Consider the following 13,771-nt stretch of genomic DNA (forward strand, 5'->3'; position numbering starts at 1 on the left):
CATTTGAATTTTTAAAATAATAGTCATGTATCACTTTCATATCACATGACCTTGTGTCCCTAATTCCTTGTGCCCCTAGTTCATCATGGGAATATTTAAAATTAACAGTCAATTTAAAGTTAACAGAAATTCACCAGATAGCTTCACGTGCCCCCCAACTCTCATCCCAGCAATGATGTAGATCTTGTAAATTTCAGTATACCAGTTTTATGTATTATTATTTTTTTAATGTATTATTTTTTTTTAAGGGTTTCTTTTTAAGTGATCTCTACACAGGGCTCGAACTCCTAACCCTGAGATCCAGAGTCCTGTTCTCCGCCAACTGAGCCGGCCAGGAACCCCATGATGTGACAGTTTTAAAGACTTTGCCTGGATTATCTCATTAAAAAAAAGTTTATTTATGTGTTTATTTGAGAGATAGTGTTCACAAGCAAGAACATGAGCTGGGGGTTGAGGGCAGAGGAAGAGGGAGACAGAGAGGCAGACTCCTTGCTGAGTAGGGAGCCTGATACTGGGCTTGATCCCAGGAACCTGGGACCATGACCAGAGCCAAAAGCAAATGCTTAATGGACTGAGCCACCCAGGTGCTCTGGATTATCTCATTTAATCTCACAACAGCCCTATACACTAGGGGCTATTATGATCAGCCCTCTCTTCGGTTCAAAAACTTGCTCCCCATGTCCACTTATGCTAGACACACAATTATCCCCATACCCAGGAACCCCGAATCTTACCCCAAGAGAAATTAAAACATGTCTCAACGAAAAAGCTTCTACAAGAACATTCACAGCCCAGAAGTGGAAACAACTCAAATTGTCTATCAGCTGGAGAATGAATGAAACCAATGGTGGAGTTCTTGCACAATTCCCACCATGGAATATTATACAGCGATGAAAAAGTCAAATGTTGCCACATGCAACAGCCTGGAGGAATGCCATAGTTGCTATGTTGAGCAGAAGAAGCCATACAGGAGGAAGCCCATACAGCATGCTTCCATATTTGTGAAATACAAGAAAAAGGCAAAACAAATTAATGGTCATAGAGGATATGGGAAGATCGATTGCCTCTGGGGGAGGCACTGAGGAGAACGGGGCACAAAGACATCTTCTGAGAGGCTGGAAATGTGCTCCTTAATAAGTTGGTGGTTACGGGAATATGTATACATAAAAATTCATATGGTTGCACATTTAAAATTAAGATCAATTAGAAGACGGGGGTGGGACACCTGGGTGGCACAGTGGGTTGGGCCGCTGCCTATGGCTCGGGTCATAGTCCTGGGGTCCTGGGATTGAGTCCCGCATCAGGCTCCTTGCTCAGCAGGGAGCCTGCTTCTCTCTCTGCCTCTGCCTACCTCTCTGCCTGCCACTCTGCCTACTTGTGCTCTCTCTCTGGCAAATAAATAAAATCTTTAGAAGAGGGGGGGAGAGAGGCAGGGAAAGACAGAAGGAAAGAAGGAAGTCTCACAGACTGGAAATAGGGCTCACGTGGTCTCAGTGATCATTAAGGCCCTTAAGAAACTACTCTAAACCCCCAAAGCTCACTGCTCGTGCTGGTAGAAGCTTCAAAGAGCCCCCTAAAAGGACCTCTAGAAGCAATTTCTACATATTTGGGTGGAGCCCTGGGAGTCAAAGATCCCTCTGTTCCAGTGGCTGGTTGACAAACAGCGTGACCTCGTAGCAGCTCTGAAATACTCTTGGTTAAGGCGAGAGAATTCACCGAGAGAATTCCCTGCGGGAGGCAGAGTTCTGCGTCCCGCAGGGAATTCGAGGTGGGGCAGGTGAAGCCGTAGAGCAAGTTAGCGCGTAGCTGCTCTCCCTCAGAGAAACTGAAGTTTTACTTTAACTTTTCTAAGTGTGAAGGTCATCAGAACTCTGTAAACGTGTTCAGCACTGGAGGGGTAAAGAAGAAAGGGCTCATCACCTGCCGCCAATCCCACCGCTAGGAAACAGGGGCCATTAATGTCGAATGAATAAAGGCGTCTGCGTGGCTCAGTCGTTAAGCATCTCCCTGACTCAGGTCATGATCCCAGGGTCCTGGGATCAAACCCCACTTTGGGTTCCCCACTCAGTGGGAAAGCCTACTTCTCCCTATCCCTGTGTCTCTCTCTCTCTCAAATAAATAAATAAAACCTTAAAAAAAAAATGTCGGATGAATATCCGGGTGAAAAAATGGGATCGTGTTCTACGTTGCCGTGTCTCCTGTTCACTTATCAGTGGTAGGTCCTGGAATAGCTCTCTGAGCAGTTAGGGAACAACAGCATCCATCTCGCACAGGGTACTAGTGTCTACGGATGTAACAGTTTTTCAAGTCAGTCCCTATGGGGGTCTGTCCCTATACTTATTTTTTTTAAGATTTTATTTATTTATTTGACAGAGAGAGATCACAAGTAGACAGAGAGGCAGGCAGAGAGAGAGAGGGAAGCAGACTCCCCACTGAGCGGAGAGCCCGATGCGGGACTCAATCCCAGGACCCTGAGATCATGACCTGAGCCGAAGGCAGCGGCTTAACCCACTGAGCCACCCAGGCGCCCCTATACTTTTTTTTTTTTTGATGTTACAAAGAAATGTCCTGAACATGTTTCTTGGCACTCTCATCTAATTATTTCCTTAGACTCAATTGCTAAAAATGAAATCATTGTGCCAAAGAGTTTTCATGTTTAGAATGTTGCTCCAGAGATGCCTGGGTGGCTCAGTGGGCTAAGCCGCTGCCTTCAGCTCAGGTTGTAATCCCAGGGTCCTGAGATCCAGTTCCGCACGGGGCTCCTTGCTCGGCAGGGAGCCTGCTTCTCTCTCCAACTCTGCCTGCCTCTCTGCCTGCTTGTGTGCTCTCTGTCTCTCTCCTTCTCTCTGACAAATAAATAAAATTTTTAAAATAATAATAATAATAAAATGTTGCTCCAGGGACACCCGGGTGGCTCAGTCAGCTAAGCGGCTGCCTTTGACTCGGGTCATGATCCCAGGGTCCTGGAATCGAGTCCCGCATTGGGCTCACTGCTCAGCAGGGAGCCTGCTTCTCCCTGTACCTGCTGCTCCCCCTGCTTGTGCTCTCTCTCTCTCTCTCTTTCTCTGACAAATGGATAAATAAAATCTTTAAAAATAATAATAACAAAAAATAAAATGTTGATCCATTTTGCTAGATGGCCCTCCAGAAGGTCTCTATCAATTGACAAATTTAAGGAGATGCCCACCCTGTACTTGCACCTTCCCAAGAGTGAAAGCCTCCTAGGTTTTGCCCAGCCCCCACATAGCACAGGCCTCAGCCTCTGTCCAGCCCAGCTGGTGACATTGCAAATGATGGGCCCTTTTGGATCCCTTCCTTCCTTATCTACCTTCCTTCCTTCCTTTTTTTTATTTATTTATTTATTTATTTATTTGACAGAGAGAGACACAGCCAGAGAGGGAACACAAGCAGGGGCGGGTGGAAGAGGGAGAAGCAGGCTTCCCATTGAGCAGGGAGCCTGATGCGAGCCTGATGCAGGACTTGATCCCCGACTTGAATCAAAGGCAGCTGCTTAATGAATGAGCCACACAGGTGTCCCCCTTTTGGATTTCTTTACCAAGTGCCTATGTCGGTATGTTTGTATGTACTCATGCATTTATGTATGTATTTATCATTTTTCTCTTGAATTGAGCTGGCTATTTTTCCTGCTGAATTGTAAGAATTTCTGTTGCAAATATTTCCCCCCAATTTGTCATACAAAGATTTTAAAACTTTTTGCTATCAAATCTACTCATCTTTTTGTTTTCCTTCATGGTTTCTGCCATTAACGTCATATTCAGAAGCCTGCTTCCCCCCTTCCCTCCCTGCCCCTTATTATAAATTACTTGCACAGGGGCACCTGGGTGGGTCAGTGGGTTAAAGCCTCTGCCTTCGGCTCAGGTCATGATCTGGGGTCCTGGGATGGAGCCCCGCAGAGCTCTCTGCTCAGCAGGGAGCCTGCTTCCCTTCCTCTCTCTGTCTGCCTCTCTGCCTACTTGTGATCTCTGTCTGTCAAATAAATAAATAAAATCTTTAAAAAAAAAATTACTTGCGGGACGTCTGGGTGGCTCAGTTGGTTAAGCGGCTGCCTTCGGCTCATGTCATGATCTCAGCGTCCTGGGATCGAGTCCCACATCGGGCTCTTTGCTCGGCGGGGAGCCTGCTTCTCCCTCTGCCTCTGCCTGCCACTGTCTGCCTGTGCTTGCTCTCTCCGACTCTCTCTTTCTCTCTCTGACAAATAAATAAATAAAATCTTCTTAAAAAAATAAAATAAAATTTAAAAAATTACTTGCACAGACTTTTAAGAACCTCTGAGGGATTTTTTTTCATTTATTTATTGACTTTTAAAGATTTTATTTATTTATTCGAGAGAGAGAGAGAGAGAACGGCAGTGGGAGAGTGAGAGGGAGAAGCAGGCTCCACTGAGCAGGGAGCCTAATGTGGAGCTCAGTTCTAGGACTCTGGGATCGTGACCTGAGGCGGAGGCGGGCACTTAACCACCTGAGCCACCAGGTGCCCTTTTTGGTTTTTTTACACTTAGATATTTGATTTCTTTGAAATTAATTTTGGAGACTAGAAGCGGGGTATGGAGCTTGCTGTACTGGCTGGCTAATGGCACAAAAACCATTGGGTAAGTCACTTAGATTTTCTTTACGGATACCTACTTGATTTTATCATTCACTAAACTCCTCATGTGTTTGGGTCTATTCCTGAACTCTCCATTGATCTGCCTGTGGCTTTCTAACCCAGTGTCCATTCTGTTTCAATTTCTGCAGCTTCATCATGTATTTTAATATCTGGTAGAACAGACCCCTTCTCTTTACTTTTCCTTCTCAGAGTTTATCCCTCCCTCTTCACCCACAGTTACCCTTCCAGGGGTGGGGAGATGTGGGCAATGATTAAGGTCATGGACTCTGGAGTGCAACAAGCAGACTCAGTTAGCAGCCCAGCTTTGCCCTCTCTACCTGTGTGGTCTTGCACTGATGTTTAAGGAAACCAGAGCACCATAGAGCACGGGACTCTTAATCTTAGGGCCATGAGTTCAAGCCCCACATTGGGCCTAGAGCTTCCTTTAAAAAAAAAAATCATCATAATAAATGCCAACTATGAAATTATTCAAAAGAAGGCAAAAAGGAAATCAGAGCACAATTGGGAGGCACACGGCAGGAGGTCCAAGAGCACATGCTTTGGTATCAGACAGGTCAACCCCCAGCTCCACATCTATGGTCCTCCCGATCTCCAGCCAGTGGCCCCCTCCCCCGCCATGCTTCGTGTGGAATAGGGGAGGGGCCGGGGAACTGCTCCTTATTATTGGAAAAATTACACAACTAGGGACTTTCTCCTACTGTGGAATTAAGACGAATAGCGATTGTCAGAGGATGCAATGCACAGTATGTGTCCAACAAACATTCGCTTGTTCTGTTAACTCTCGTCAGGACCCCTTACACCCCCCAAAAATTAGGCTGAGATTTTCACTGGAATTGCATTTGATTTAACAGAGAGAGAGATGGATAATCCTACTACAATAAGTCTTTTCAACAAAAACAGGCAACCTTTTCCCGGGAGCCTAGCTGGCTCAGTCAGTGGAGCACGTGACTCCTAATCTCGGGGTTGTGTGTTCAAGCCCCACACTGGCATAGAGATTACTTAAAAATTATTATCTTGGGGGCGCCTGGGTGGCTCAGTGGGTTAAGCCTCTGCCTTCGGCTCAGGTCATGATCTCAGGGTCCTGGGATCGAGTCCCACATCGGGCTCTCTGCTCAGCAGCGAGCCTGCTTCCTCCTCTCTCTCTGCCTGCCTCTCTGTCTACTTGTGATCTCTCTCCCTCTGCCAAATAAGTAAACAAAATTTTTTTTTTAATTATTTTTTTTTAAAGAAAACGTTTCCATCTCTCCATGTATGTCTCCTTTTTTGTTCTTTGGTAGCTTTCTAACTGCTCATACTTTTCTTCCAAAACTGGGATCCTGTCTTATACTATATGGTGACCTATTTCCTCTCCCCAACTGCCGACTTCATATTTTAGGAAAATCTTTCTGCAGTAGTGCATTGTTTTATGACATATTTTTCTTTTTTTTTTTTAAAAAAGATTTATTTATTTATTTGACAGATAGAGATCACAAGCGGCAGAGAGGCAGGCAGAGAGAGGGGGAAGCAGGCTCCCTGCTGAGCAGAGAGCCCGATGCGGGGCTCGACCCAGGACCCCGGGATCATGACCTGAGCCGAAGGCAGAGGCTTTAGTCCACTGAGCCACCCAGGTGCCCCATGACATATTTTTCCATGGCTGCTGTATTCATTTTCTGTGGCTATATAACAAATGACCTCATAATTCAGCAGCTTACAACAATAAACATGTATTATCTAACTTTTCGGTGGGTCTGGAGTCTGGGAACAGCTCTGCCAGATGGTTCTGGCTGCGTCTCTCTCTCAAGGCCTATCCGGATGTTGGCAATGGCTCTAGTCTCACTGAGGGTTTGAATGGGGCATGAGGAGCCACTTTCAAGGTGGTTTGGTCATGTGGGTGGTAGGTGGGTGTTGGTCGTTAGCCTCAGTTCCCTGCTCTGAGGACCTCTCTCCATAGGGCTGTTGGAGTGTGTCCTCATGACGTGGCCGCTGGCTTCCCTGAGAGGGAGTGATCCAAGGGACAACAAGACGAAAGCCACAGTGTCTTGTATGACCTCGCCTGAGAAGTCACACACCGTCACAGCTGCGATGACGCAGGTCAGCCCTATTCATTGTGGACAATGTCCCACAGAGGAGGGAGTACCAGGAGGTGGGGACATGGAGGGCCTTCTAGGAGGGCCATCATGTGCAGGTACCCTCATTGACCTAACTAATGCCCTCCTGGGAACATTTAATCCTTCTATCTCACAAGCTGAGGTTCCAAGGCCCAGGAAGGGTCAGCATGGACATAGAGGGTGTTGCCTGTGAATGGCACACTGGGGAGCCTTGGGGATGCCTGGAGGCAAGCAGGGCCTCCCCACCTAGCAGGGAAAACCCATAGGTTGAAGCAGGAAGTAGGTGGAGGAAGGGAGCCTTTAGCCAACATCCAGGAACACTGGACTCTGAGGCTGCCTGGCCGCTGGTGCCCATCAACCCACCCAGAGAGACTCCTTGACCAGGAGTGCTGGATACCACCCATTGCCGGATCCATCCCTGGACACCACACCCCGTGACTGAGGCTTTGGGTCTCAGAACACCATTCCCTGCACAGGGGAGCACATCCCAACTGTGACCTCTTGGGCTAGAAGGGCTGACAACCTGTACATGGCCCCTGGGGACTGGTTGGCCTAGGTTCAAAGACCAGCTCTGCTTGGAGCTTCAGTTTCTGCACCCAAGGAAATGACAATATTAGATGTATTCGTTTCCTCGAGCTGCTGCCACAAAGAACCACAGGCCACGTGGTTTACACAACAGAAATCTGTCGCCTCGTGGCTTTGGCTGCCAGACATCTGCAATCAGGCTGTTGCCAGGCTTGGCTCCTTCTCAGGTCCATGGGAATCTGTTCTCTGCTCCTCTCCTAGTTTCTGGTGGTTTGCTGGGGACCTCGGGGTTTCCCTGGCTTGCGGCAGCATACCTCCAACATGGCAATTTCCCTGGTGCCTCCCTCTGTGTCTGCATTTCCCATTTCCGTAAGGACACCGTCACATCGGATGAGGGCCCACCCCAAGGACCTCATCGTCATTTGATCATCGGCAGAGACCCTGTTTCCAAATCAGGCCATATACGCAGGTCCTGACGGGGAGGACTTCGACGTCTCCCTGGAGAGGACAGAGTTCAACCCGCTACACGAGGTAAAATGAACAAGAGGAACACCTGCCTGTTCCTTTGATGCAGCTGGTGGGGTTCAGTCCTTACAACCAACCCGTGAAATAAATGAGTGCTGTCATTCTTATCCCCATGTTACAGAGGAGGAGGGTGAGCCTCGGATGATGGATGTGTCTGATCGGGAGCTCTGTAGCTCCTAAGTCAGGACGCTGGGTTGAACCCAGCAGATTCCAATGTCTCTATACCTCCTCAGTGGGCTTGTCATGTGTTCCTTCTCCCCAAATGTCACCTTGTCCAGAGCTTTCCCTGACCACTTGCCTAAACAGCCGTCCCCATCACTCTTCTCCCCTTGGTCTGCTTTCTTTTTCTCTCAAACCCTTTTCACTACTTGACATCCTATTTCATTTATCTGACCTTTATCTGTACCTGCCTTAGGCTAAGAAATTTGCTGATATTTACTTAAGCAAGAGATATTTCCCATGTATTATAGCGAATATATTTGTTTATATATTGTTTGACTCTATCCCTTTCCCCAGCTTGACTGAACGCCCTCAACACACAGTGACTGTTCCATTCACTTGTGGACCCCAAACTCCTATAGACAGCAGAGACACTCCTGCACGCCTGTTGAATGAACTGAGTGAATGAAATGAGAAAGTGATACAATATCCAGAAAGTGTTTGGTATACACTGGATTATGACATTATAATGATTTTTTTTCTTACAGTATATATGCAGGTAAGTTTTTATATTCATTGTCTATGACTGCTATCCCCAATTACCAGAAACATAGTGGCTTAAAACAACAGGAGACTTTTTTTCTCTTGTAGTTCTAGAGGCTGGAAGTCTGAAATCAGGTAGGCCTGAGTTCTTCCAGAGACAGTGAGTGGAGAATCCATTTGCTTGCCTTTTTTGTTTTTTTAAAGATTTTATTTATTTGACAGACAGAGATCACAAGTAGGCAGAGAGGCAGGCAGAGAGAGAGAGAGTGGAGGAAGCAGGCCCCCCGTCGAGCAGAGAGCTCGATGAGGGGCTTGATCCCAAGACTCTGGGATCATGACCCAAACCAAAGGCAGAGGTCTTAACCCACTGAGCCACCCAGGCACCCCTGCTTCCCTTTTTCTGCTTCTAGAGGCCTTGGCTCAGGGTCTTGCTTGCATGCCTCCAACTTCTTCCTTTTGTTGTTAGGTCTCCTTCTGCTCACTCCGATCCTGCTACCTCTCTCTCTCTCTTTTTTTTTTAAGATTATTTATTTATTTATTTGACAGACAGATATCACAAGTAGGCAGAGAGGCAGACAGAGAGAGAGAGAGAGAGAGGAGGAAGCAGGCTCCCTGCTAAGTAGAGAGCCCGATGCGGGGCTCAATGCGGGGCTCGATGCGGGGCTCGATGCGGGGCTCGATCCCAGGACCCTGGGATCATGACCTGAGCCGAAGGCAGAGGCTTTAACCCACTGAGCCACCCAGGCGTCCCCTGCTACCTTCTTCTTAGAAAGACCTTTGGGATTATATTGGGGCCACTTGGATAAGCCAGGATACTCTCTCCATCTCAACAGCCTTAATTTAATCACACCTGCAAAATCCCTCTTACCAGGGTCAGGTAACATATTCACAAGTTCCAGGGATTGGGATACAGACATTATTTTTTTTTGGAGGGTCATTATTTAGTCTACCAAAGCTTCATTACCTCTGAATTTCAATTCCGAATAATTAAAAAAGAATTGCAAATTAGTTTGCTCTAAGGGGCACCTGGAAGGGTCAGTCGATTAAGCTTTGGCCTTTGGCTCAGGTCATGATCTCAAGATCCTGGGATTGAGCCCCTCCACCACAACCCGGCTTCCTGCTCAGCAAGGGAGTCTGCTTCTCCTTCTCCCTCTGCTCCTTCCCCACCCCCCAAGCTTGTGCCCTCTCATTCTCTCCCTCTAGCAAATAAATAAATAAAATCATTAAAAATAATAATAATAAACTAAAAAGGGAATGGTCCATAGAGTTCTGGAAAGACCTCTGTCTTGAACTCGAAAGCAGGAAACCTGATCTTGGATACCAGCTTCACGGCTCCCTCGCTATGTGACCTTGGGTGTGTGACTTGACAACTCTTTGTGTCAATTTCCTCAGCCATGATAAGGATCACAACAGTAGTGACAAGAAATAAAGAAAGCAGCCCAACCCAGAAAGAATACTGAGGCCATAGCAGCACAGAGAAGGGGCACCTAACCCAGCCTCCATTAGGGAAGGCTTCCTGGAGGACGTGAGCCTGGAGCTTGAGTGGGGGCAGTCACGTGTTAAGAAACTGTGTCCCCAGCACACACACAAAGCATTTTGCATAGCACCTAGCAGACAGCAAATAACTCAACAAAGTATTGTTTTTAATAGCAGAAAATAGCTTCTCTTCTCCTTTCCCCTATCACCCCTCTTAGCGCCAAGGTGAGTCAAGCCCCCAGACTGTTTGCACAGGAGTTTAGAGTCACCAGAATTTGAAATCAAGACAGAATCAAAGCAGGCTCTCTCTCTCTGTGTGCCCAATAAATAAAAATCTTAAAAAAAAAAAAAAGAATCAAAGCAGGATGGGATCCATAAAAGTGTCTCTCTGTGCCTTACTGGGTCTGGAGGCAAAAGGAAAAATCAGTAATACAGTACTGACCCTGTCTTTATTTAAAATGTTGATATTTTGTTCATCATGGATTTTGGCATCAAGTTTGATTCCAGAATATGTTGCATGAAAATATTTTTCAGGTTACTTACTGAGGTGGGTTTTTGTTTGTTTGTTTGTTTTTTGGTGCCCCTTAAATTTTGTGTCCTCACCTTGGTCCCAGCCCTGCCCCTGAGGTTTTTTTAGGGACCATGTGACAAGACAGGGATACTTATGACAATGCCCAGTGACACTTGCTGTGTCTTCAGGGATAGAATGGGGGTTATGGGATCCTGGAAAGGATCCTGAACCCAGACCAGGGACTTTTTGGAGGTGGTATCTGGCAGGAGTTAGTTGTGGGAGTGAAGAGGGCCACTCAGCTTGTGGAGGAAGTGAGAAAGGGCAGAGGTGGTCTCTGGTAAAGTGCGGGGTGGGGTTAGTGCTGTCTTGATAAATTGAGGTGGAAGAGAGTAGAAGGAAGAGCAGAGGGACGACTTGGCCTTTGTGTAGGTAGTGGGTCTCAAACTGTAATCCCCAGACCGGGATCTTTAGCTTCCTAAGGGAATTGTTAAAAAATGCAAGATTTCCAGCCTCCCGTGAAAATAGTGCACCAGAAACTCTAGAGGTTGGGGCCTAGAGGTCTGTGTTTTCTCCAGGGAATTTTCAAACACTTTACTTTAAAACATGCTAGTGTTGGGGCTCCTGGGTGGCTCAGAGGGTTAAGACTCTGCCTTCAGCTCAGGTCCTGATCTCGGGCTCCTGGGGCTCTCTGCTCAGCGGGGAGTCTGCCCCCCACCCCCGCCTGCCTCTCTGCCTACTTGTGATCTCTCTCTGTGTGTCAGTTAAATAAATAAAATCTTAAAAAAACAAAACAACAAAAAAAAAAACGCTGGCCAAAGTCTCAACCCTAATGCCCCACATCGCTTTTGATTTTGACTCAGGTCATGATCCCAGGGTCCTGGGGTCTAGTCCTGTATTGGGCTCTCCGCTCAGCGGGGAGGCTGCTTCTCCCTCTCCTGCTTGTGCTGTCTCTGTCTCTCTTTCAAATAAATAAAATAAAAATTTAAAAAAATACCCCCCAAATCCATAATCCACCAACTGTAATGTTGACATAAAAGAAAAATAAATCATAGCAAAACACATTATTTCGGTATGTAAATACTTGGGCACAACTACACAGGACACAGAAAGTCTCAGAAGCTTGCGTCTGTTTTTTTTTTTTTTTCTTAAGATTTTATTTACTTATTTCACAGACAGAGATCACAAGTAGGCAGAGAGGCAGGCAGAGAGAGAAAGGAGGAAGCAGGTTCCCCGCTGAAAAGAGAGCTGGATGCGGGGCTCCATCCCAGGACCCGGGAATTACAACCTGAGCCGAAGGCAGAGGCTTTAACCCACTGAGCCACCCAGGCGCCCCTGTGCATCTGTTTTTGTTGTTGTGGTTTTTTTTTTAAAGATTTTTATTTATTTATTTGACACAGAGAGAGATCACAAGTAGGAGGAGAGGCAGGCAGAGAGAGAGGAGGAAGCAGGCTCCCCGCTGAGCAGAGTCCAATGTGGGGCTCCATCCCAGGACCCTGGAATCATGACCTGAGCTGAAGGCAGAGGCTTTAACCCACTGAGCCACCCAGGCGCCCCTGTGCATCTGTTTTTAATGAATATGTTTGGATTGGGGAGTAAGATATTCATCACTCAACTGACTTCTGTCCCTAATTTTGTGTTATAATTGATATTTTATAATAAACCCTAAATAAGTATGATCATTGGTCAGCCTAGATCACAGCGACAAAAGCGAACGTGCTGGGTCACCTACTCTAATCTTAGGGGTAGTACTGGCATCCATAAATTTTTCCCAGATGGTAAACAACTCCAGACAAAGCTCTCCAAGTATACTTTTCCCTCTATTTAAACATAGTTGCATTTCTGAAAATTCAATGAAAGAGACTTTGTGTTGATATCTAAAGGAGTTAGGTTCTAGCTCCACAGAATTATGAATGGGTTTCTCACGGACACAAGGTCAAGGTAGGTGGGAATGGAGCAATTCTCTGGGTGCACTCTCCAGTGCATTGCAGGACATTTAGTATTCCTGCCTCCTGCCCTCTAAATGTGAGTGGCCTTCCAGTCTCCATCAGCAAGACAACCAAAAATATCCCTACGATTAAAAAAAAGAAGAAGAAAAAGTTTCATAGGGGCTGAAATGCCCCCACTGAGAACCACCTTTAATATGAATGTTGCTGAGCCAGATCTCAGGAATAAGCAGGGGGTCCCAGCTCCTGGATCTGGGGGAGGGGTCCAGGAGGCTGCCTGGGTTTGTGGTTGGGCTGTGAGCTGGTGGGCGGAGCACTTTGCTAAAATGCAGGATTGGACCATGCTATTTGTGGGTACCCGTGCAGTGTGCATGTAGAGACAGAAGAGGAGGGCTTTTTGGAAATCAAAGAGAAACTTCCTATCACTGAATGGAACCAGTACCACCAGATTGCTACGGTACTCCACCTCTTCATCCCCATACTGGTCACATCTCCCCAAGAGGCCGCAGCATCCTCTTCCCTGGTCTCCTTTAAACCCACTGCCACACAGTCCATTCTCTACCCGGGAGCCTAGAGCTTCCTAGAGCGCACCTCGATGTGCCCCTCTTTTCTTGCTTCCCTCGCTAGGCCCTGGCCTCTGATAGACAAACAGCCTCCTTCCAGTTTCCGGGCTTTTGTGCAGGCCGTGTTCCCTCAAGCCCCAGGGCTCTCTGCCGTCCCGTCACCCGTTAATCCTGCTCTTCAGGCCTCGAAGCAAATGCTCTTTTCTCAGAAAAGCCTTCTCTGCTTTCCCAAGGAATTGGCTGGGTTTATGGCCACATAAGATTCATACAAAAAATAGTAGCAAAATAACTTTTAAACGTGCCTAGCAATTGGATTCACTCCTGTAAAATCCCTGAAGACCGGCCGTTCTATCTGGCACACTGTGGACTCTTCCGTGCCTGACACTTAGTCGGTGCTCAGCATTTCACAAATGAATGAATTTCTGCAGACTGCCGGTCTGGGATTTTATTCTGGACCCTGCGTCACCCTGCCTGCGCAGTAGCGGGACCTCGGTTTCCCCGTCGGCGCCGCAGGCGGGTCTCCCGGGGCAGACGTGCCCGCGGGAACGCGCGGCCCCGGTCCCCAGGCTCAAGGGTCCGGGGGCGCGGGCGGGGGCGTGCGTGCAGAGCGCGCGGGTTGAGACGTGACGGCCCGCCCGGGGCCTCCCGCCGTCGCCGCCGCAGCCGCTTCGGGCTCCCGCGCCGCGCACGCGCGCCGCCCGGCGCCCCGCCTCCCCGCTCCCCCCGCCCCAGGGGGCCCGGCGCGCGCCGGCGCGGGAGGCGGGGGGCGGGGGGCGGGGGTGGCGGACGCCGAGGGGGAGGGGCGGGCCCGGC

The sequence above is a fragment of the Meles meles genome, chromosome 12, assembly GCF_922984935.1.
Source record: "Meles meles chromosome 12, mMelMel3.1 paternal haplotype, whole genome shotgun sequence".
NCBI lineage: Eukaryota > Metazoa > Chordata > Mammalia > Carnivora > Mustelidae > Meles > Meles meles.